Here is a 20,896-nt window from a genome sequence, read left to right on the forward strand (position 1 = left end):
CAAAAGTAAAGGAATTCTGGAGATTCAATAGTAAACTTCAAGACTGTATATTTAATAATAAAATATATGTAAGTTTGTGAATTTTTATTATTTCTTAAAACTCATAATGTAAACAAATTCTTAAAGTGATATTAATTGTACATTTAGTAAAATTGCTTAATCTAGTGTTCACACTACTATAATATTCATCACTTGTAAGTATGGATTTACATTTTTGTATTCAATAGCTAAAATTGAAAAAATTAACCTCTACAGCTTATAGTTATTCTTGTATGTTTAGTTAGATGATGTACTACAAAGGGATTCATATACACTACTTACTGAATATTATCTGTTACTATTGTCCATTCCCTCCAAAAAAGTATTCTAAACAAAATGAATGTTAAGCCAAATGAGAAACAAAATAAATGAAATACCCCTTAGAGTTTAGCCACTTTGTTCAAAAGCCAAATACAGATATTGTCAAAGCTGATTTTGTTCACTGGAAGATATTGTAGTTAATACAGATTTAATTGATCTCATCCAGGAGACTTTAAGAAACTGTGAACCATGGAGCTTAAAGAACAGCTCAAACATGGCTGATCGCAATAGGTGCCAGTTTAATTTGAATCTGGTGGATTTTTCTTAGTGACTTGACATAATTTTCTTTAATGTCTTAATACTCTGGTTATGTATAGACTAAACCATTCTAATTAAACCCAACAGAAATATATTATGGGCTACATTTCAGTTTCAGAAAGAGTAATAAAAATATTTTTGCACATATGAGAGCATGGTATTGCTACCTACTGTTTTAAATAATATTTAAATACAAATATGAGCGTACCAATACAATGAAATCAAAAGAGAGGTTATTCCTAAATGATTAAATTGCATGATTTGTTACTTCAGAAGTTATTGATAAGCATATTATGTTAATTATTCTAGTTATTCAGGTCGTCCTTTATGTATGTAAAGTTCATGAATGTAGAAACTGCCATAAAGACTTCATATAAAATAATAATCTACTGCTACACTTTTATTCTTTGTTTTTTCGACTGTAATCGTTCCTTATAATAATTTTTGAAGATGTGTTGCTTTGTGTAATATGTTAATGTATGTTTTTCTTTGGTCCTGAAAGCAAAGTCAAAAAGTGGTCTTGACTTTATTCTCTCAATTAGTTTCTTCCTACGCAGTGTTGATACTGAGCATGACATCACTCCTGCTGGTAGTATTACAAATATAGAAATTGGATTGTAAGATAAAATGGAAAACTAACTACCACTGGTATTTGGGTGATGGGAGCAGCCCCAGACTGGATGAATGTTGATACTAGCCTCTGAGAAAGAGATGTGAGTTCTTGCAGACTTGAAGCATTCCTTGCAATCAAATATATATGATGTATTATCATTTCCCATAGGAAATACTTGAGCATACTCATTGCCACCAGCTGCTGTAGAAAGCAAACAGAAAAATAGATTGTGGTTTTAAAAAAAGATGCACTGTGAAATACATTTATTTGGTAAGTATCATTTGAAGAGGTCAGTTGTTGTTTCCTGCCTTTGAAAACTGGACCACTCTAGAATATTTTTTAAGCGAGCAAGTAAGCTAAATACATCTTGGATAACATGTAGATACAGATGGTACTAAAATGTCAATGTGTTCATTTAAATCTAACCTGATACTCTGTTAAATTTATATGCTGAAAGGGAAGTGGATTTTTGAGTAATCTTTAACTGCAGAGTTTACTAGTTCAGTTGTTTGCAAAAGAAGTAGGGTTTTTTTGGCATATGTATGAGTCTCATCTATTAAGATATTTTCATGGAAGTTTTTAAAATCTTGAACATGAAAAGGGGTTGGATATTTTCATGACACCTGGTGGGAGGAGAGTTCTAGTGATTTAATCTGGTAGGGATAGACATTTTGAGAAAAATGAGGCCCAGTGGCTTTTACTACTTCAATCACACTTAGTTATAGCCATGATGCTCTCTATATATTTAGTTACCTTGGGTCAAAGTCCACAAACTCTGCTTGAGCAAGTTGATGTCACTAAGAGTTTTGCCTCAGTAAAGACTTTAGGATTGCATTCTTTGTTCCTTATAGGGATGAGTGACAAACAAATAGACAAGGCTTCCTTGATATAGATTATATAGTATTGGGCTTCCCTCCAATATTCATGTACATGCTTTCTACAGGAATTAACTCAATATGTTAGGTAACCTATTTTAGGTTTATTAATGTCCAGAGTTTCATATTAAGACTATTGTTAAACTGTGCTTGAATATGATGATAAATTCCTTTCTATTTAACTGTCCTTTTAGCAAAAGGGTTGATAACTTCATTTAAAGTTTTTTAATAAAGAAAAATAAGACAGTCCTCTCTTTGAGTAGGTGTGGAATACTCTAAAACTAGCTCCTTAAGTAGTGCTTAAACTTAATTATATTCAGCTCTTATTACAGTTGTGGAAAATGTGCATTGTAGAATGTAAGGGCTTAGCTGACTTGTGAATACTTCCCTCCCAACACATGGTAAATAAGTGGTCACCAACTTTTGCTGCAAAAAAAAAAAAAAGCTTTAAAGGCACTTTATTTGCATGAAGTGACTCCTCAGTGCATGTATATCCAGCCTTTCTGAAGCACAGGCCTTTGCAAGAAATGAAAGGAACCAACATCTGAAGATTGTAAGATGTTTTCATCTCTCTTAGAAGTTTTAATGTGCAGTACATATTTGTAAATGCATGCTGTACCTTCATATCAGCTCAGATATTTTAGATAAGAAGACAGAGAACAAAATATATGTCCGGCCTGTCGGCTCTGTGCTGCCATGTGGTGCACCCAGTGCCCAGTTCTTTAGCCCAGTTGTCCTGCCCTTTTGCCCAGAGAACTGAGATTGCTGTCTTTAGATATGAGTCCATTTCATACGTTTTTCTCCATTTGATAGCCTTGTTAGTAGTTTAAGCAGTTTGTTTCTTGTGACTATTTATGCAGTGCTTTTATGGGTAGTAGTTAGATTAATTCATATTCTAATCTACATATTTTTGTCTAAAAAATATGTAGTTCTCCCTTTGTGCCCAAAACCTAGCAGCTGTTCTTCGTTGCAAGCCAAAAAATATCCAATCACAATTAAATCCAACCAATACTCCCCTACCTCACAAGCCTCTCCTCTTTTCATTTCTGAATTCTAGGTAAATCGATAGTCATTACAGTATGCCCTGCAGATCAACAGTTTCCAGTTTCTAAGGACTAGTTTCAGAATAGGTGAGCACCTGCCAGATAACACTGACAGCTCCCCTTCTCTTTTACTAAGGGGATTCCAGTTTGAGTGTCTTCTGATTGTTAGCATGAGAAGAGAAGCGGAGTCTCAAGTAGGCAAGAACCATCCTTTTTAGGGCTTTATTAGTCAGTATCAGTACTTGAGACTCCACTCTGAACCTACTTGTCAACCTAGACAAATCAAGGAACACTGGTGTTACCTGCGGTCCAACAAGATAAATTATTTACTACAGGGCTCGACAAATTTGTTTTGGAGCTAAGAGCCATCCTAAAAATTAAGCAACCAGACAACGTGGGCTCAGCGGTGGGGTGCCCTAGCTGGAGCGCAACAGCCACTCTCCCCTCCCGGCTCCGCCCCCCTCCCACAACGTGGGCCCAGTGGCGGGGCACCCTGGCTGGAGCGTGGCAGCCGCAGCGCTCCCCTCTCCCAGTCCTGCCACATGGGCGCAGTGGCGCCCTGGCTAGAGCACGGCGGCCGCTTCCCCCCCCCCCTCACGCCCCCCCAGAGAAATACTAGGTGCTAGACTTAAATTTCCAGGCGCCATGGCAACCTGGCGCCCAGGGTTTGTCGAATCCTGATTTACTAACTAAATTGCTGCATTAACAAACAGATTACCTCTTTCTACAACCATGGGCAAGGGACTTTTCTTTCTTTCCACTTCTCTGTTCAGGATTGGTGACTTTTATAGCCTTCTTCCAAAACTCATGATTGTATGCCTGGCTACCATGCAGATTGGTGTCTCTATGGTCTGCTGATAGCCAGTCCATGTACCAAGTCTTTGACCTCTCTCTTGGTTGTCTTCTGTCTACAATCATTTAAAAGGCCATTTTACCAATATAACTTTCAGATCTCCGGTGGACATGTCCATACCAATGTAGCATAGCTTTCTTCAACTTCTTTTCAGTTAAGGTGACCTGCAGTAGGCCTCTCACAATCTCATTTCATTTTCTGTCATGCAGTGTCCAACCATTTGACTATTTCAACATCTTCATTTCTCTGGTGGAGAGCATACTGATTTCTTTTCTTGCGGCTGACCATCTCTCTGTTCTGTGAATAAAGATGGGTCAAATTACCGGCATCTTTTTCTTACAGAGAACTGGGGTTAGTTCTAGCCATTTGTACCAAGCAACTTTGGTACAATGCTGGGCATCACTCAGTAGGGCATCAATGATGGGTGGGGAACTGTTGTTAGGAATTTGGGTGTCTGTAAATAAGAAAAAGTATACGAGTTTTCAGAAGGAAAATGATCACAATTAGACCAAACCAGCATAACTCCACTAGCAAATATATTCCTGAAATTGTTCTATTTAAAAAGAGTAAATTATTTAAAGTACTTGCTGAACTTTTAAACTACATATGGCTAGCTCTGTCCTGCCTAGCCATTTGTTAATGCAGTATACTCAAGAAGTTGAATATTGGTGTTGACATCTTTTTAGATTTGTTTCAAATTTCAGAATTAAAAGTAAATATTGAGTGATGTTATTAAAGCGGTAAACACTTAACATATAGACGCACACTGTATACTCTCTGAGTCAAGTATTTTTTTCTAAACATTTTAATATATGTATTGTGTAGTTTTAGACTTGATTGCACAATACTGTGGATTGGACATAAAATAAAAACTTCTGTTTGTCAAAATTACTGTACTCAGTGCATTTGCCTTCGTTGGAATGTTGTTCTGTGATTGCATCATTTTTAGTTTATACAGCATTGTGCTAATGTCTTATTTCCCCAAATGAATTTAATTACATTGTCCTCCATCTCTGATAGATTCAGATGACTGATTCAGCAGATCAAAAGCTATGTTTATTGAAAAACAGGATTAATATTTTATACTTTTGCTAAGACCACTTAAAAATAGTCACATTAAAGATTATTCTTTTAAGTCTGATGTACTAATCTATTAAACCATACATCATTCTGTGTGGAATGTTTTTATACTGAGGCAGTTGTCTCTTAGAATGGTTCATCTGAGTGGTTTCAAGTTATTACAGAAATACACCTATGACATTTGAAATGTATCAAGATAGAATTGTGTTATAAGGTATCATAGGATGCAGTGAGTGGGCAATGCCACTTTAACAGTATATCTGGGACTTGTATGAAATGTATATCATAGTGTAGTTTGGCCTCCTTTAAGGCATTCTGGATATTGCAAACAAAATTGTTTATAAAACAAGTATTTTTAAAAAGCTAAATTTGTAAATAGCAACTTGATGCTGGTAAACATTTGGATTCTGCCCACTACTTGTACCCTCTCTCAGGTGAGGATTGAAGTGTTTATTTCACTTTAGATGAGTTATATTCATGAAACCAAATATTTTATACTATATATTAATTTTTTTACAGAAGTATTAGGGTTTTGGAGGCTTATCTGAAGTAGTAGTCTTAATTACAGATCATGCTCTGAGTTCCACTTCCATTTTTTTTGTTTCTTACAATCACTCTTCTTAATTTTTGTAGAAGCCTGTCTTCTGTGTAAAAGACCCTCAGAAACATCATGGGAAACAATGAAAATGACTATGCACAAAATTCTGAGAAATTCATGAAGTACGAAAAATATTTTCCTCATCTTTTGACTTCAGTCATTTTAAGTGTAGTTTGTAACAACGGTTGATATAAATGAGGCTATTCTGACTTTGTTTAAGATGACTGTCCCTTTAAACATCAAAGACTAGAATCTGCAAAACAAACTGTTTAACACAAGGACATTTCCATGTACCTAAATTAATTTAGATTGCGAAGTCTATTGAAGGAGCTTAGCAAGAACAGCTTTCATTCTAAATTAATATCTAACAGCGAAATGTAGAATACTGAGAAATGTTCAGTTTGTTGTTACTACTTGATAGTAGTGTAGTAGGCTGTCTGTAGGATTTAGTAGTATTAAATGGCAGGTTAAAGTACATGACTTGCCAGTCTTCCTGCTGCCTGATTGGTGAGCTGTCATATTATCCATAGTGATGTGCTATTGATAAGAGATCTGAGAAGAGCATATGGAGCCAAACTCAGCTCTATTGTAACTTCACAGAAACCAGCAGAATTACACAAAGGCTGGATTTGACGACATTGCTTACTAATGTACTTCACTCCTTTTGAAATAAGAGCAGTGTATTTCCAAACCAAAGAGAAGTTTCAAATAAGCCTTACAAATTTTGCTAATATGTAACAAACTAAACATTTCATCATTGTTTTATTTCAGAGCTACACCTATGTCCATAGCATAGTTGGATTAGTGATTACCTTTATCCACAATCGTATGCCACTCAGTTAGGAATCACAGAACAGTGAGGGTTGGGGAATATGTGGGAAATGAGATAGAAGTATTGGAAAATATTTAAAGGTAAAGATGCATTGCCCATACTGAGAAAATAATGACAAGGTAAGGAATATTATTCTAAAAAGTATTTTGCTGTAATGCTGTATCTGTTATATGTGAAAATACTTATTAGATTAAATTGTGTTGAGAGGGATATAGATAATGTTAATATTTTTAACCTTAGTCATTTAATAAACCAATACCATGGTGTTATGGCAAAAGAGAAATTATTTTAAAAAAATCTATGTAAAACAAATGTCTTTAAATAGACGGTTGAAATAGGACTTGTCTACATGTACAGTGGCACATCTGCACCAGTGCTTCAGTGAAGAGAATACTATGCTGATGCGAGAGTTTCTAGTTAATTCATCTAATTGAGAGGCAGTAGCTATGTCATTGGGAGAAGTCTTCCTGTTGACATTCCACTGTCTATGCCAGAGGTTAGGTCAGTATAATTACATGCTCAGGTGTGTGGATTTTTCAACCCCTGAACGAGGTATTTATACTAATGTAAATTTGTAGTGTAGACTTCGCCTAAGACTATTACTAGTACACATTCTAAACATTTACAATTTAAAGCCTTGATGGGAAAGCCATGGCAGTAAACTGTTCTGTTTTAAAGCTATGCAGCTAACCTTCCTAGCAAATAGGATGCTTGGTTCTTCTAAGATTATATTTTAAAGCAAGATAATTCTGTATTAATTTACTCTCAGGTTAATTTCTTTCTAGTTAGTTTAGCTAAAATGAGACTGGCCATACTGCAAAATAACAGTGACGCAGCACAGTGTGATTGGATTAGCAGTAGAGAGTAGCTGTGTCCCAAGTGCATTGCTATATTGAGTGTCATCAGCATTTAAACTTCAGCCCTTGCTCCTTGATGCTCCATCTGTCTTGAGTTAGATATTTTTGTGTGTGGATGGGATTGGGTTAAGAGCAACACTTGAGTTATACCTTGAACTAACACTGCACTGAAGACAAACCATAAGATCTGCAAGTGGTATATGTGGCTCCCTAAAGCAGCAGGTGAATAGTGAAACTACCTCAATTAACAGCTCTTCAGCAAGATTACAGAGAACTACTGTATGCCCATTCCCTTACTAAGCAAAGATAATTGCTAAATCAAAGCTTTTCCCCTAAAATAACTAAACTGCATTGACTCAATAAAAGAATACTATTGGATAAACCTAGAATGGTAGTTGAAGGTTTGTCAGTATGGTTGGTTTATTTGTTTGGGTTGGGGATGTGGGGGATGTATTGGGAAATTTAAGACTGTCTCACTTCTCAGGAGCATCTTTAGGACTTCTGTCTTTCCTCAAACATGCTCTGTAATCCTGTATAAAATTAAAATAGACTGTTGCTTATATGCAGACTATAATTTATGCAAATAGCAGTCTCTCTGCCAACCAGGAAAGATTTAAGAGCGCTGTAGTAAATGGGATTATTTAATAACAAGACTTGATTATTTTCAAAAAATACTTTACAGTATGTTTAAATCATGAAATATTATTAAAATAACCTAAATTAATAAAATAATAAACAAATATTATTTGTTCACTTGCTAATTTTCAGAAATATTGTTCATGATGGGTTTCCCAGTCAGTATGAGTTAGAGAGGTTCTAATGTGTCCTCAAAGTTTCTTGACATACAACATGTATTATCTTTAAAGAGATTCCTCAACTTTTCCTCACCTTAAAAATATCCTAATTTATATTATTTTTATTAAGAAACTTGTTTTTTAGGAAACCTGTTAAAATACCTCCAAAATACCTTGCCCTTTTATATATAATAATTTTGCAACTAAGCATAGATCTTTTAATTTAGCAGTTGTGGTTGTATCCCCAAATTGCCACACTATTAAATACATCTATACAAGTAATATAGGTCTTTATTCATGGCTATACATCTCATCAGAACTAATTTCAGACACATAGACCAAAGGACGTAGCTTGATTGTCACAGTCCAGGGTGAGTTTGCAGTTTAAAAAACAGCACAACAAAACCAAAAAGAGTTGGCAGCTGGGGGAAAAAACACATAATTGTGCTTGTTAATTGAATAAATTTGATACAGAAAACAGGACATGAATGGGAGTCTTCAATGCTATTTTTAGTCTCAGCAGAATTGTGCTTTAAAGATGAGAATCTACTTACTGAAAACTTTTATATTTTTAAACAAGACATGACAGACAACAGTTCAAGGCTGTAATAAACTCATTGTGGTGAGGGAACACCAGGAGGACATTTAGGTTTTTTCAGGTGGATTGAACAGTTTGCTTTTTTTCTTTGCCACTTAATTGCTGGTTCTGTGGGCTTCTCCTTTTTTCTCTTCCTTATTTAATGATGACTTCTTTCCATACATTATTATTCTTTCATGCTTTATTCCAAGATCTATTAACTTTTCCTCCTTGACTATTGCATTCATACCTTTAACATACTAAATAGGGTAATACTGTCCAAAATATGTGGCAACTTTGTCAGAGCCTAAGCTGCCCTTTCAAAAAATATATTGATTTTTTTTTTAAATTTTTGTTTAAAAAACTCTCCCCTTTTTGATCTTTCTCTTTTACAACCATCTACATATATTGTTTCTTAATGATTAAATCTGTCTCCAGTACTTCTCTGAAATATTTGACTTAATAAATTTCCATTTATTCCTTAGTTCATCCTTCTTTTTATTTTTTTTACTATTCACCATTTCCATTGATTTTTTTCTCATTGTTCCCTTTGTGTTTAATGTGCATCTTTTTCCTGTGTGAGTTTGCTTCCATTTTTTCTCTTTCCTCTTTTCTGATAGTTTATACTCCTCCTCCTGTCTCTTAAAAGAAAAATGTTAGAGCCCTAATTTCTGTTCTGTTTAGCTCCGCAGTGCTACCTGTCATAGGAGTGCTATGTAAAAGAGAGGGATGTATCTGTGTGTGTGTATAAATAGTGCTCAAGACTATGCAGTACTATTTGTGGGTTTTTTGTAGGACCACTACAGCTACTTTTGTTGCACTCTAGTGGTGTAATATATTCCTCTGTTCTTGTTTGAAAATTTAACAAGTGGGTGACAGAGGCTGGAATCATGGGCTGATCTGAGGTGGAAGTGAGTTTGATAGTGAATGATGGATGAGAAGTCACAAAGGAGCCCTGAAAGTGAAGACAAGCAACTTATGTTTGCAGTAGAGAAGAGGGAGCCACTGGAGGAATGCAGGGAGAGGGATGACACGTTCAGAGTGACTGGCTAGGAAAATTATCTTTGCAACACCATTCTGAATGGCTACGAATAGGGCAAAATTGCATTTGTCAAGGCCAACGAAAAGGACGTTGCAATAATCAAAATATGAGATGAGAGCCTGCGTGAGAGTTTTAGCTGTGTGGACAGATAGGAAAGGCCATATTTTAGCAATTCTATGCCAAAAGAATCCGAAACCTCGATGTGAGAACCTAGAGATAGGTCAGAGTCCAAGATGATGCCAAGGTTATGGGCCAGAGTGAGAGGTAGAATGATGTTGTCCACAGTGATCGAGGAAGCGCTAGTTAGGAAGATCAAGAGCTCTCTTTTAGCCATGTTGAGTTTGAGCTGACAGCTAGACATCAATGAGGAGATGTCAGAAAGACAGGTTAAGATTTTAGTATGTAATGGAGGAGACAGGTCAGGAGTAGCAGAGATAGCAGCCCTGCCGAATCTTCTGTAACTTCCTAATTTTTACATGTAATTATGAATTCAGGCCTTAAATCTATGGCTTTTGCATCACGCACCACCACTCAGATCCAACGAACAAATCAAATAGTGCTGCAGCTGCAGGGGGCATTCTTCACCACCACCCTTATGGCAAATGCCCAGACTGCGCATGGGCAGGTCTGATGGGGGCAAGCAGTGGTGGTTTTGAATGAGGTTTGAGGTGCTAGATCCATCACGTAAGCAACAGGCTGTGTGTTGCACTTTAACTGCCCTTTGTGGACTTGATAGACTATATTAATGTGCTCTAGATACCTTTTAGAGCATGCAAGCAGGGTCCACACAGGCAGTTAGAGTACAACATACAGTCTGTGACTTGGGTGAATCCCACACCTCAAATCCCATTCAAAATCGTTGCGTCTTGCCACCTATCAGTCCTGTTGCTGCGCAGTCTGTGGGGGAGGAGAAGCCAGAGAGGCAGAAGGAGTCAGTGATGAAGGAGGAGAGAGAGAATGAGATGCAGGTCTGGGGCTGGCCAAGGTAATTAAGGATCCTAGGCACTATAGCAGGGCAGATTTCCTAGGACTGATCCTCCACTTCTTCCTGTTTGGGGTGAGGGGTGCAATGTAGGGAGGCTTGGCCTTAGACTGGAGGGGTGAGGGAGAAGTCCCTGTTTCCCCAAGGGCTGGTGGGGGAGTGAGGTAATGGCTGTGTGAAATGGGGGAACCCTACATGCACGTGTGCACACACACACTCGCATGCGTTCCTCTTAGGTCCCCTTTTTGAATCATAGAAGTTTAGGACTGGAAAGGACCTCAGTAGGCCATCTAGTCCAGTCACTCAAGGCAGGACAAAGTAATAACTAGACCATCCCTGACAGGTGTTTGCCTAAGTATTCTTAAAAACTTTCAGTGATAGAGATTCCACAATCTCCATAGGTGGCATAACAAGGCTGCTTTCTTAGGACTGTTCCTCCCCTTCTTCCTGGTTGGGGGAGGGGTGCAATGTGGAAAATTCCGGTTGCATACTTGGTGGGAGTGGTGCCAGGGGGGCAAGGAGGCATGATTTTCTTTCTATGCCCCACTTGCCCCAAAGTTTAACAGCCACTGTTTATCAGAACAGCTGGTGCAGGTGATAAAAATGAGCCAAATATGCCAAAAACATCAAAATGGTTTCAGAGGTTCAAAAATGAACTATACAACCAAAAGTGATTAAGCTGTTAAGAAAGGGCAATGATTATGTGTATCGTCAGCTTTGTCTCATGGACATATCTGTTGTGCATGGCAGTCATAAATATGTGAAAATTAACATTGGTGTGAAAAACACGTTGAAACTGCAAACATCAGCTAGTAGTGCACAGATATAAAGCAGTTCTTCACCACAGACATCAATCCATACCAAAGTGTTACTAACAGGATTCATCATCAAGCATAACTTGCCCATTGCAGCGAGTAATCATATCTCAAAGTTGCTGAAAACTGCATTTCCTGATTTGGAAATTGCCAGGAAATATAAATGTGCACACACAAAAACAACAGCCATTGTCAAAAAGATGGCAAATGAGGAGATGAACTATCTAGCAGAAAGCATTCATCATTTAGTTTAGCTACTGACATCAGTAGTGAAGCAGGCACCAGCAAGCTGTTCCCAATCATGGTTTGACATTTTGATGACAGCAAAGGTAAAGTGATCACCTGGTTTCTATAGGTCCCAATCTGGCCAGAGAGTGCCACTGGAGAGAATATTTTTCAGCTTCTGAATTCAAATATGGAGCCCAGGAAAATACCAGGGTCAATCTGTTTGGCTTCTGCCTTGATGGGCTTTCACAAGGGTGTTGCAGCATTAATTCAAGAGCAAGAGCTGTCTTTTTTTTCTTGTGGGATGCCCACGTCACTTTGTGCATGTCATGACTGAAAAAAGTGAGAAATGCCTGCCCACAGGAGTAGAATTAAACATCAGTGTTAATTTTTAGTCTTCTGTGTACTTCATCATTTGTGCCTGGATTTAATAAGCATTCTTATTTTATTTGCTCACTGTCTGGACATTTTATTGCCTATAAGTGTGGGCCACAGAATCATAACACGCAGTTCCAACTGCTGTGAGCCTTCTGATCTAACATTCTACCCAATTTACTGTGAAGGGTAATCACCAAAAACATGCAAACAATCAAATAAATGGTATGCAGTGATCCCTGTTGCACTTTCATATGGAAATTCCAACTAAAATTAAGAAAAATAACTTCCTAACTCTTTGTTTACTCTCAAATGGCTAATTTAATAACACGTTAACTTCAGGTTTCTTAATCGGGAGGGGGTATCCTCTTTTTTTGGACTAAATAACCTCAATTGTTCTCCAGTGTAAATGACACTCAGCTACTATATTGCTGGGTGTTGTAAATATGGATAAACTTATTCCCCTTTGCTTTATGGCTTGAAACCTTTATTATTTGTAATGTGGTAATGCCTGCAGGCCTCTATTGTGCTAGAGGCTGTACAAAAATACACACGTCACATTAGTCTAATTGTGGGACAACCAGGGAATGGGGAAGAAAGGTAAGGCTAATAAAATAAAGTTCTTATCATACTTTTGTAATAATTGCACTGCTTGACAATTACTGAAGCTACCAAATACTTTAAAAAATAAATAAAATCAGCTATCCCTGAGTAATACACTGCCAAACCATTATTCCTTCTATCTGTCAGTAGTTGTCACTTCTAGAAAACAGATAGCATTCTAGTATTAAACTCCCAGGACCATGAGGGAAGATATACAGCAGGGTGCATGCAGATGATTCTTGAAGTAACCTGCACACCAGTGAGAGTGTGCTGCAGATCAGAGCTGGTGCAGTAAGCTGGGGACTTTGCTGTGCCCATTATGCAGCAGAACATATTTCCCTGGAGCTTTGGTGCGCCAGCTAGCTTGATTGTCTGTCCTTTTCCCTGGACTTTCTGCAGCCTACCTTCTTGTAAAACATCCTAATGCACATGCACTGTGCAAGACAAGATTGAGCCCAAAGGTTCAAGTGAATGGTGCTTCTGTTTTTTAAGAATCAAATTTCTATTATGTTTTTACAAGAATTTTTTAATTAAGGGATCTGATCAAATTCCATCAGTTTTATGCTTGAACAATAACTGTTGAAGTCCACTGACAGGATGACTGGACCCATAAGCTCAATGAATCCAGGAGCATTTTGAAGAAAAATATTTTTTTCTATGTAGCCCAGTCTCTAAAATGTTGTTTCTTCAGGAGTACTTACCAGCTGGAAGAGGGTGAAGTGAAACAAACACATAGTTGCAAAAAAGGCTGCTTTAGAGCTGCAGCTATGCCTTCTAAATTTAAACGGCTATCCCCAGAAAGACATGCTATCAGTATCTTGCTATCAGAAGGCAATCCCAGTTGTATGGAGGATCAGAAAGAAATGCCCAAGGTGTTCCCAAGGAGGGAGCTGTTTTTTTGTTAAACACAACTCCACTGTATTGTGGCTTTACTTTTTTATAATATTTTTAAAAAATTTTTGCAACATACATCTCTGGGCTTGAAATGTTTTATACCTCATATTTCACATGTTGGTGCATATTAGAAAAGAGCAGGGACTGAAATAATCAGTCGACCAATCTGCGTCAAAAAACCCAGCATTTTCCAAATGTTTTGAAAGCTCGCTCTCTCTTCAGGAAAATTGAAGGAATCCTACACATTACCCCACCTCCCCCCACCACACACACACTGTGTTGTGTGTTGTTAAAGGCCTACCCTTCTTAATGTACATGTTTGCCGAATACCCCAGCTAATCTTTTGTACATCATGGGGGAGGAGGCATCTAGTACTTAGAGAAATGCTGAGGTAATCTAACCAGTAGTATCTTCCGCTCTTTTTCCTCTTCTATCTTGCTTCTCACCCCCAAAAAGCAATCAATTCCATTCATTTTTCTGAACGGAGAAGGAGCTGGTTTTTTACCAGACTGCCATCCCTGGTTCTTGTCTGGGTGCTCTGTCTCTTGTATCACTCTAGTTACTAGATATCTGACCAACTTCAAACAACGTCCATCCTTTTGGCTCTTGGTAGGAGCAAGGAACTTTCTCTCTTGTTTTCTCCACTTGCCATACACTTCTAGCTGCTATCGGGAATTCTATCCATTCCCCAGCCTTTGTTTTGGGGTCTTCTCCTCCTGTGATTATCTCTAGCACATCTGCTGCAGTTTGCAGAAGCAACATGAAATTGAAGTGACTGACAGTTTCATTAACACCTAGACTTCCTGTAGCAGCTGTGAAACTGACCTGAGTTGTTAATTTCATTCCATTGCTGTGACTTGGTTAGCCTGTGTGCCACTAAAAGTACTGACCTAATTTGTCTGCAGACTGGAGAAGACACTACTGCATCCGTTTACATTTGGTTCACGTTTTGGAAGGTTTTCTGCAACTAGATATATGTATTTTTTTAAATGAAAGCTTAACATCTTTGAGAATTCCCTGTATTGAGATCCATGCTTTGTAGTTGCTTGCCTCTGGTGTAGAAGCTTGGAAGTTTTTTGGTCCTTTCTTTTACAGCCTTAGGAGCAGTAAGTTGGAACTGAGGACTGTCCATTGTTTGATGTCATAGGCATCTCTGTTCAGGTTTGCTAGGCATAGCATTTGATTAAGGTGGTCTGTTGGTTTTAAGTTTTTGTTTTAGATAATACACACTTTGCTGGTGCTGATGTGGAGTTAGTTTGGTCCTATTGGTTAGCTTTCAGCCACTGGAATGTCCACTGCTAAGATCAGTGCATCTTGTGATGCTACAATATTGGTGAGAGATGAGTAAATCCAGTGCTTGATCTCTTGTGGTGAGGGATATAATCCCATAGGACTCCCCAAACAGAGGTGCCTCAAGAAGCCCTTGTTTGGAGAAGCTTTAAAGACTCCATTGTTCCAGTCTAGTGCTGAGCCCTTGTTGTAATCAACATCAAGGGACTCTGCGTAGTCTAAGGGCAGGTCTACACTTAACACTGCAGCTGCACCACTGTAGCGCACCGTAGTTTAATCCCGTCAGCATAGTTTAATCCACCTCCCCAAGAAATAGTAGCTATGTGGATGGGAGAAAGTCTTCTATCGCCGTAGCGATGCTAGGTTGGTATAACTGTGTCATGCAAGGATGTAGATTTTTCACACCACGAGCAACATAGTTATACCGATGTAAGTTTGTAGTGTAGATCTGACCCAAGTCCTAGTTGACTAGCTGTAGTGCTGATTGTCTGATACAGTCAGTGCTAAGGGATTTCTTGATGTCTGAGTAGCAGTTGATGAGGACAGTGGCAAATTGGGGTTGAGGAGCTTTACATTGAAATCAAATTCTGGTGATGAGAAGGTCTTTATTGAGGCTGCCTCAGCATGGACTTTTGCAAAGAGAGCTATGGGATCTGATGTGGAATCAACGTCTTTGACTTTGTTACCTTGTGAGAGCAGAGGATCCAGCGATAACCTGTGCAATATCTGTCATTACTGGATGGCTCCACAGCATAAAAAAACCAATCCACTAATGTGGGAGATATGTCAGCATTGGTCTCCTTGGCCTCAATCTTGAGGCCTAGGTGTCAGCCCTCAGAATTGACTTCTTTACATTGATATTTCCTTCTGATCTTGTCCAGAGGTGTCCTAACAGCCTGTGCAGTCAACATTCTCCTCAGTATAATGTGTCTGGCTCTTATCTTCCGTTACTCTGAACAGGAAACCTTCTGCAGTCCAGACTTTGCTTGTGAACCCTCTTCTGAAGGAAGACTAGATTTTTGCATCAAGAACTGCCTGTGTGATAGACACTGAAGATCTTTCTAGGGTCCTTTGCTACATGGAGGTACTAGATGCAGCTCATTTGACTTGCTCTCTCTGGTCATGACAGTGGTCTGTATTCTGGTCTTGCAACAGAGGCATGTAATGCCCAGCAATCTTCTGATCCTTGGGGGGTCTCTGTCTATGGTGGTCAATGTGAGTATGATAATCCGTAGGTCTAAAGCTTAGAGCAGTGGTTCTCAACCTGCAGCCTGCGGGCCGCTTGCGACCCAATCAGCACACAGCTGCAGCCCTTGTGACATTCTCAGGGCCACACAGGTAATATATTCATTGTGTGGCTGCAGCGTACATGACACATAAAGAGCTGCATATGCGGCCCACAATAGTAAATAGGTTGAGAACCATTGGCTTAGAGGATGGCCTTCTAAGAAATCACAAAGGAGACTTCAGCCAGATTCTCATCACTGAAAGATTTCCACCAAACTTTCTTTCCAGATATTTTTTTCCTTGGGCTGTCATCAGATTTATGGGATTCTGAAGCTGAGTGGGGTGCAATTCAAGAATCTTCTGAGGGTTCACCACCTTTACCATGCAGGATGAAGTAGTGTGTAACTTCTCCACCTGATTCTATAAAAAGCTTCAAGGAGGAGGTCTTGGGGCAGCTTTCAAAGGCACTTCATCTAGAGTTGATGGTGAAAGTCTCAGTAACCTAGGACAGTCTAGGCAAGTGGCCATTACAAATAACGGAAGTATCTTAGAGCCTGCAGAGTATTTTTGGTTAAACCGTGCTGCTGTCATACCTGTTTCTGAGAGGATAGACAACATTTATTTTATCTCTGGGAGAGGCTTTGAATATGCCATTCACATCCTGTTCTTGGATCCCTGGTTCTTCCTGATGCATCAGTTTGCCATGAGCTTTCATTGGCATATCTGTTTAAGAACATAATGCCATAAGCTTTGATTTTCTGTGATGGAAATAAGCCTTAATTTATTCTGTTCCTCTCCTCATGTAGATAATTACCAGGAAGTAAACTCCTGTCATTGCTAAAGCATCTTTCTGAAGAGGTCAGGAGAGAGGCAATGACTGAAGTTGCTGAAGGCTGATATGTCACAAAATCTGCCCTCTCAGAGCTTTACAAAGCTTTGGATGCAGCTTCTAGATTTTTAGTGACAGCTACTGTAACCATGAGACTATATTTGTGACTGATGTGTCTTAAGATATCGTCCTCTCTGAAGGACCTTCCATTTGATGACCCATATGTACAACTAGAAAACAAACCATTCAGAAAGGCCACCTTGAGATGATCAGATCTGGTACCTTCTCTTATAAACACTAAACATTTTTTTCCCCCATTTCCTTCTGATAACTTTACCTCTGCTTCTCTTTTGCATGCTCCCTTTACCAGTAATTTATCTATATTTTCACCAATCTCATTCAATTTTTGGAAGAAGCTAGTTTGTATTGTGTGGATGCTAGAAGAGTTCTCAGTTATTACTTGGACAGGAGTAAGTCTACTGTAAAACATGTGCACTGTTCATAGCCTACAGGGATACATCTAGAGGGCAGAGAGTATCTATTGAAAGATTAAATAGATATTGTTGTCATCTGGCACTTATCCCAGTGCCTGAGGTGTTAAAATGTATTCAACTATATCTAAGGCAGGTTCAACTGTATGTGTCAAAAGAGACTCCAGGGAGATGTGAGACTGCTACTTAGAGTTCTATGCATACATTTGCACAGTATTACTCCCTCGATTTGACTTGTAGGTATTATATGACACAGGAATTCAGACTGGTGTTCCATCTAGTCCAGTATCCTGTCCTGATAGCGGCCGGTCCCAGATGCTTCAGAGGAAGGTACAAGAAACCCTGCAATAGGCTATTATGGGATAACCTTCCCAAAGGAAAGTTCCCTCTCAATCCACATTTGTTTGGTTTGTGCCCTGAAGCATGAGAGTTTTTATATCCTTTCTAAAAATCTGGTTTTTAAAATAATCCTTGCTGTTATAATTCTGGATGGTCTAGTTACCTATGTAAATGTCCAATCTTAGCAATCTTCTGCTAAGCTTTTGACCTTAATGATACCTTGTGGCAATAAAACTCACAGGCTAATTTTGTATAGTGTGAAAAAGTATTTCCTTTTATTTTAAATTTGCTGCATTTCAATTTCATTGAATGTCTTTCTGGTCTTGGTATGAGACAGGGTGACGTGACCTACCCTCTCTATATACCATTAATTATTTTATACTGTGATCATGTTTCCTTCCATGCACTACTTCATTCTCATTGCCTGGCTTTCAGTCTCGTCTGTTTCTGCTATAGCCTGTTGGAGATGAGATGACCATTTATGCACACAGGACTTCAGGTGAAGGCACACCACTGATTTATATGAAAGCATTATAGTTTCAGTGTTTATCCCATTATTTATGCATCCTAACATTAAGTAAAAGTGTTTGCCACTGAACTTCATGTGTGCAATACTAACTGTTTAAGTACAGCCTTGCCTAGTCTACTATTTAAAGATGTGATGTTAACGTTTGCTAATGTACATGTTTTTAAAAAATTCTAATGTAAACAAGGCACGCTGCCTAAACTCTTCCCCCTTTCCATCCTTCCAAGGCTTTAACTCAATCAGTTTAGTATGTGCTAAAGGCCTGGTCTACACTGGTCTTCTTAGAAAGTTAGTTAGCGCATGCTAACATCTCACCTTAAATTTTAGTCTCGACAAAGCCTAATTAGCTACTAGCCAACTCGACACCAGTGCAATTAAATGCAATTAAAGTAGACCAGACAAGCCTCATAAGCACTGAGTGGTGTACTGTGGGACAGTTGTGAGAGAACTGCTAGCGTCTCTGGGGCAATTGCATCAATTAACTTTTTTGTCCACACTTAGCAGTGCACCAGCGAAGAACCACACAAGTCCTCAAAGCACAAACCCAATCCAGACAGTAGCTATAAAGTCTTAATTATTGTGAGCATTTTTGTATATGGACATGAGATGTGTTTCACATGTGCTGGGCAACCATGTACTGGTTAGCACAACATTTTTTTCCACTGTGGACAAGACCAATCTCACAGCATTTATTTGAAAATGCTAAGCTTTGCATGCCATTCATCCTAAACAAGGACCAAAGACCAATTGTTTTGATTATTTAGAAATTATATTAATTGAGATCTATTACTGGAAATGACATACTTTGCGTTTATTAGAGGTTTGTCACTTGCGTGGCACTTAACTACATTTCAGTGATGTGTCAAGATAAATTAAATATCAAATTAGCCACTGAGATTTCATCCCTTCAGTCATTTTGAGATTAGTATCTGAAACATTTCTTTCTAGTGCACTTTCTCAGGAATCACAAATGATATGGTTGTGTGCAGTGTTGCTGTAGCTTTGTTGATCCCAAGATATTAGAGAGACAAGGTGGGTGAGGTAGCCATCATCATCAGATGAGGTAGCGATACGGTCTCCAGTACTACAATGATCGACATCCCCCCCAATACACCTTTCAAGATCCATGAGTCCTACACATTCCTATCACAATGTGATGTGCCTCATCTAGTGCATTAAATGCCCAAATAACAACCAGGATGAAACCAGAGAATCATTACGCTGTAGAATGAAATCACACAGGAAAATAAGACAAACACATTACCTGTGGTTGACCACTTTTCACAGAATGATCACTCTATACCTGACCTATCAGTCCTCCTCAAAGGAAACATGCCGAACACATTCAAAAGATGAGCGTGGGAGTTTAAATTCATAACTTTGCTAGAAACTAAAATCCATGGACTGAATAGAGACACTGGATTTATGGCTTATTACAATAATCTGTAACTCCCAACACACACACACACTTTCTTCCCTATGTTTGGAGGGATGTTAATGGGCCACTTCACTTTGAACGGTCCCTTGAAATATGTGTTAACTAATGCTCAAGAATCTGTTCCACCTTGTATTTAGCAGTGACTCTCCTTTCCCAAACCTGAAGAACTCTGTAAGCTCGAAAACTTCTCTCACCAACAGAAGTTGGTCCAGTAAAAGATATTACCTCACCCACCTTGTCTCGCTAATGATTTGGTTCACAGAAAACCTGTTTTGTTAGTACTGATGTCTCCTTTTTTTTTAAGGAGACATCAGATATTATAGAACAGCACCTAATATGGAACGTGTACATTTTAATCATATAGAGCACTGTTCAACACCATTGTTCCATGTCAACCATCTTTGTTTTTCACCCATCTATAAAATGATCAAACCTAATAGCAAAATAAACCAAAACAAACAGTAGTGGATGTACGAGTGGATTCTGGCATTGGAAATGGCCTTTTGCAGTTCAAGATTGAGGAATGTTGCATTGGACTCTCCACTGAAGTGGTGGGAAATTTTGATGACGCGTACTGGTCCCACGGCTACTGATGAACAGTGAGGATTTTGTGATAGCTAGGTAGCAATGTCACATTAGGAACATGTGGTTCTTGGTCAGGCTTCACAAGGAATGGATTCCTAACAAGGATGCAGCTCCTTAGGAAAGGGCAGGGACATGCAGCACATCTTTGTGATGGCTCCCTGCACTCAATCACAAAGGAATTTAGGAGGTGGGACTGCAACATGGACTAGTAGATCCATTACTGTATGGATCCCTCCACCAGCCCCCTTCTCAACTTAGTGGAATGGAGGAGGCACAGCAGGGAACTGTGGCTATTATAGGACTCCTAAGTCTGCAACAGTAATCATGAAGTGGATCCAAAAGTCTGGGAGTGGGAACGATAGCACAGTTCTTTAACTCAGGTTGTGTGCTGGGATGAAGACTTTTCTCAAAGAAAGAAATGCTGCATACAAAATATCCCTCATTTTGTCTTCTTTTAAAAAAAAAAACAAAAAACTCCTATCTGATTACTTTTCT

General features: G+C 38.6%; 1 protein-coding gene across 3 annotated transcripts in view; it reads left to right on the forward strand.

Moving 5' to 3' along the window:
• PLAG1 (PLAG1 zinc finger) overlaps positions 1 to 20,896 on the forward strand; it is a 44,809-nt gene that overhangs the window by 7,204 nt on the left and 16,709 nt on the right. The gene's annotated exons all lie outside the window — the stretch shown is intronic.

The sequence above is a fragment of the Emydura macquarii genome, unplaced genomic scaffold (assembly GCF_026122565.2).
Source record: "Emydura macquarii macquarii isolate MOO-44397 ecotype Brisbane River unplaced genomic scaffold, CSIRO-AGI_Emac_v2 contig_1477, whole genome shotgun sequence".
Taxonomy (NCBI): domain Eukaryota; kingdom Metazoa; phylum Chordata; order Testudines; family Chelidae; genus Emydura; species Emydura macquarii.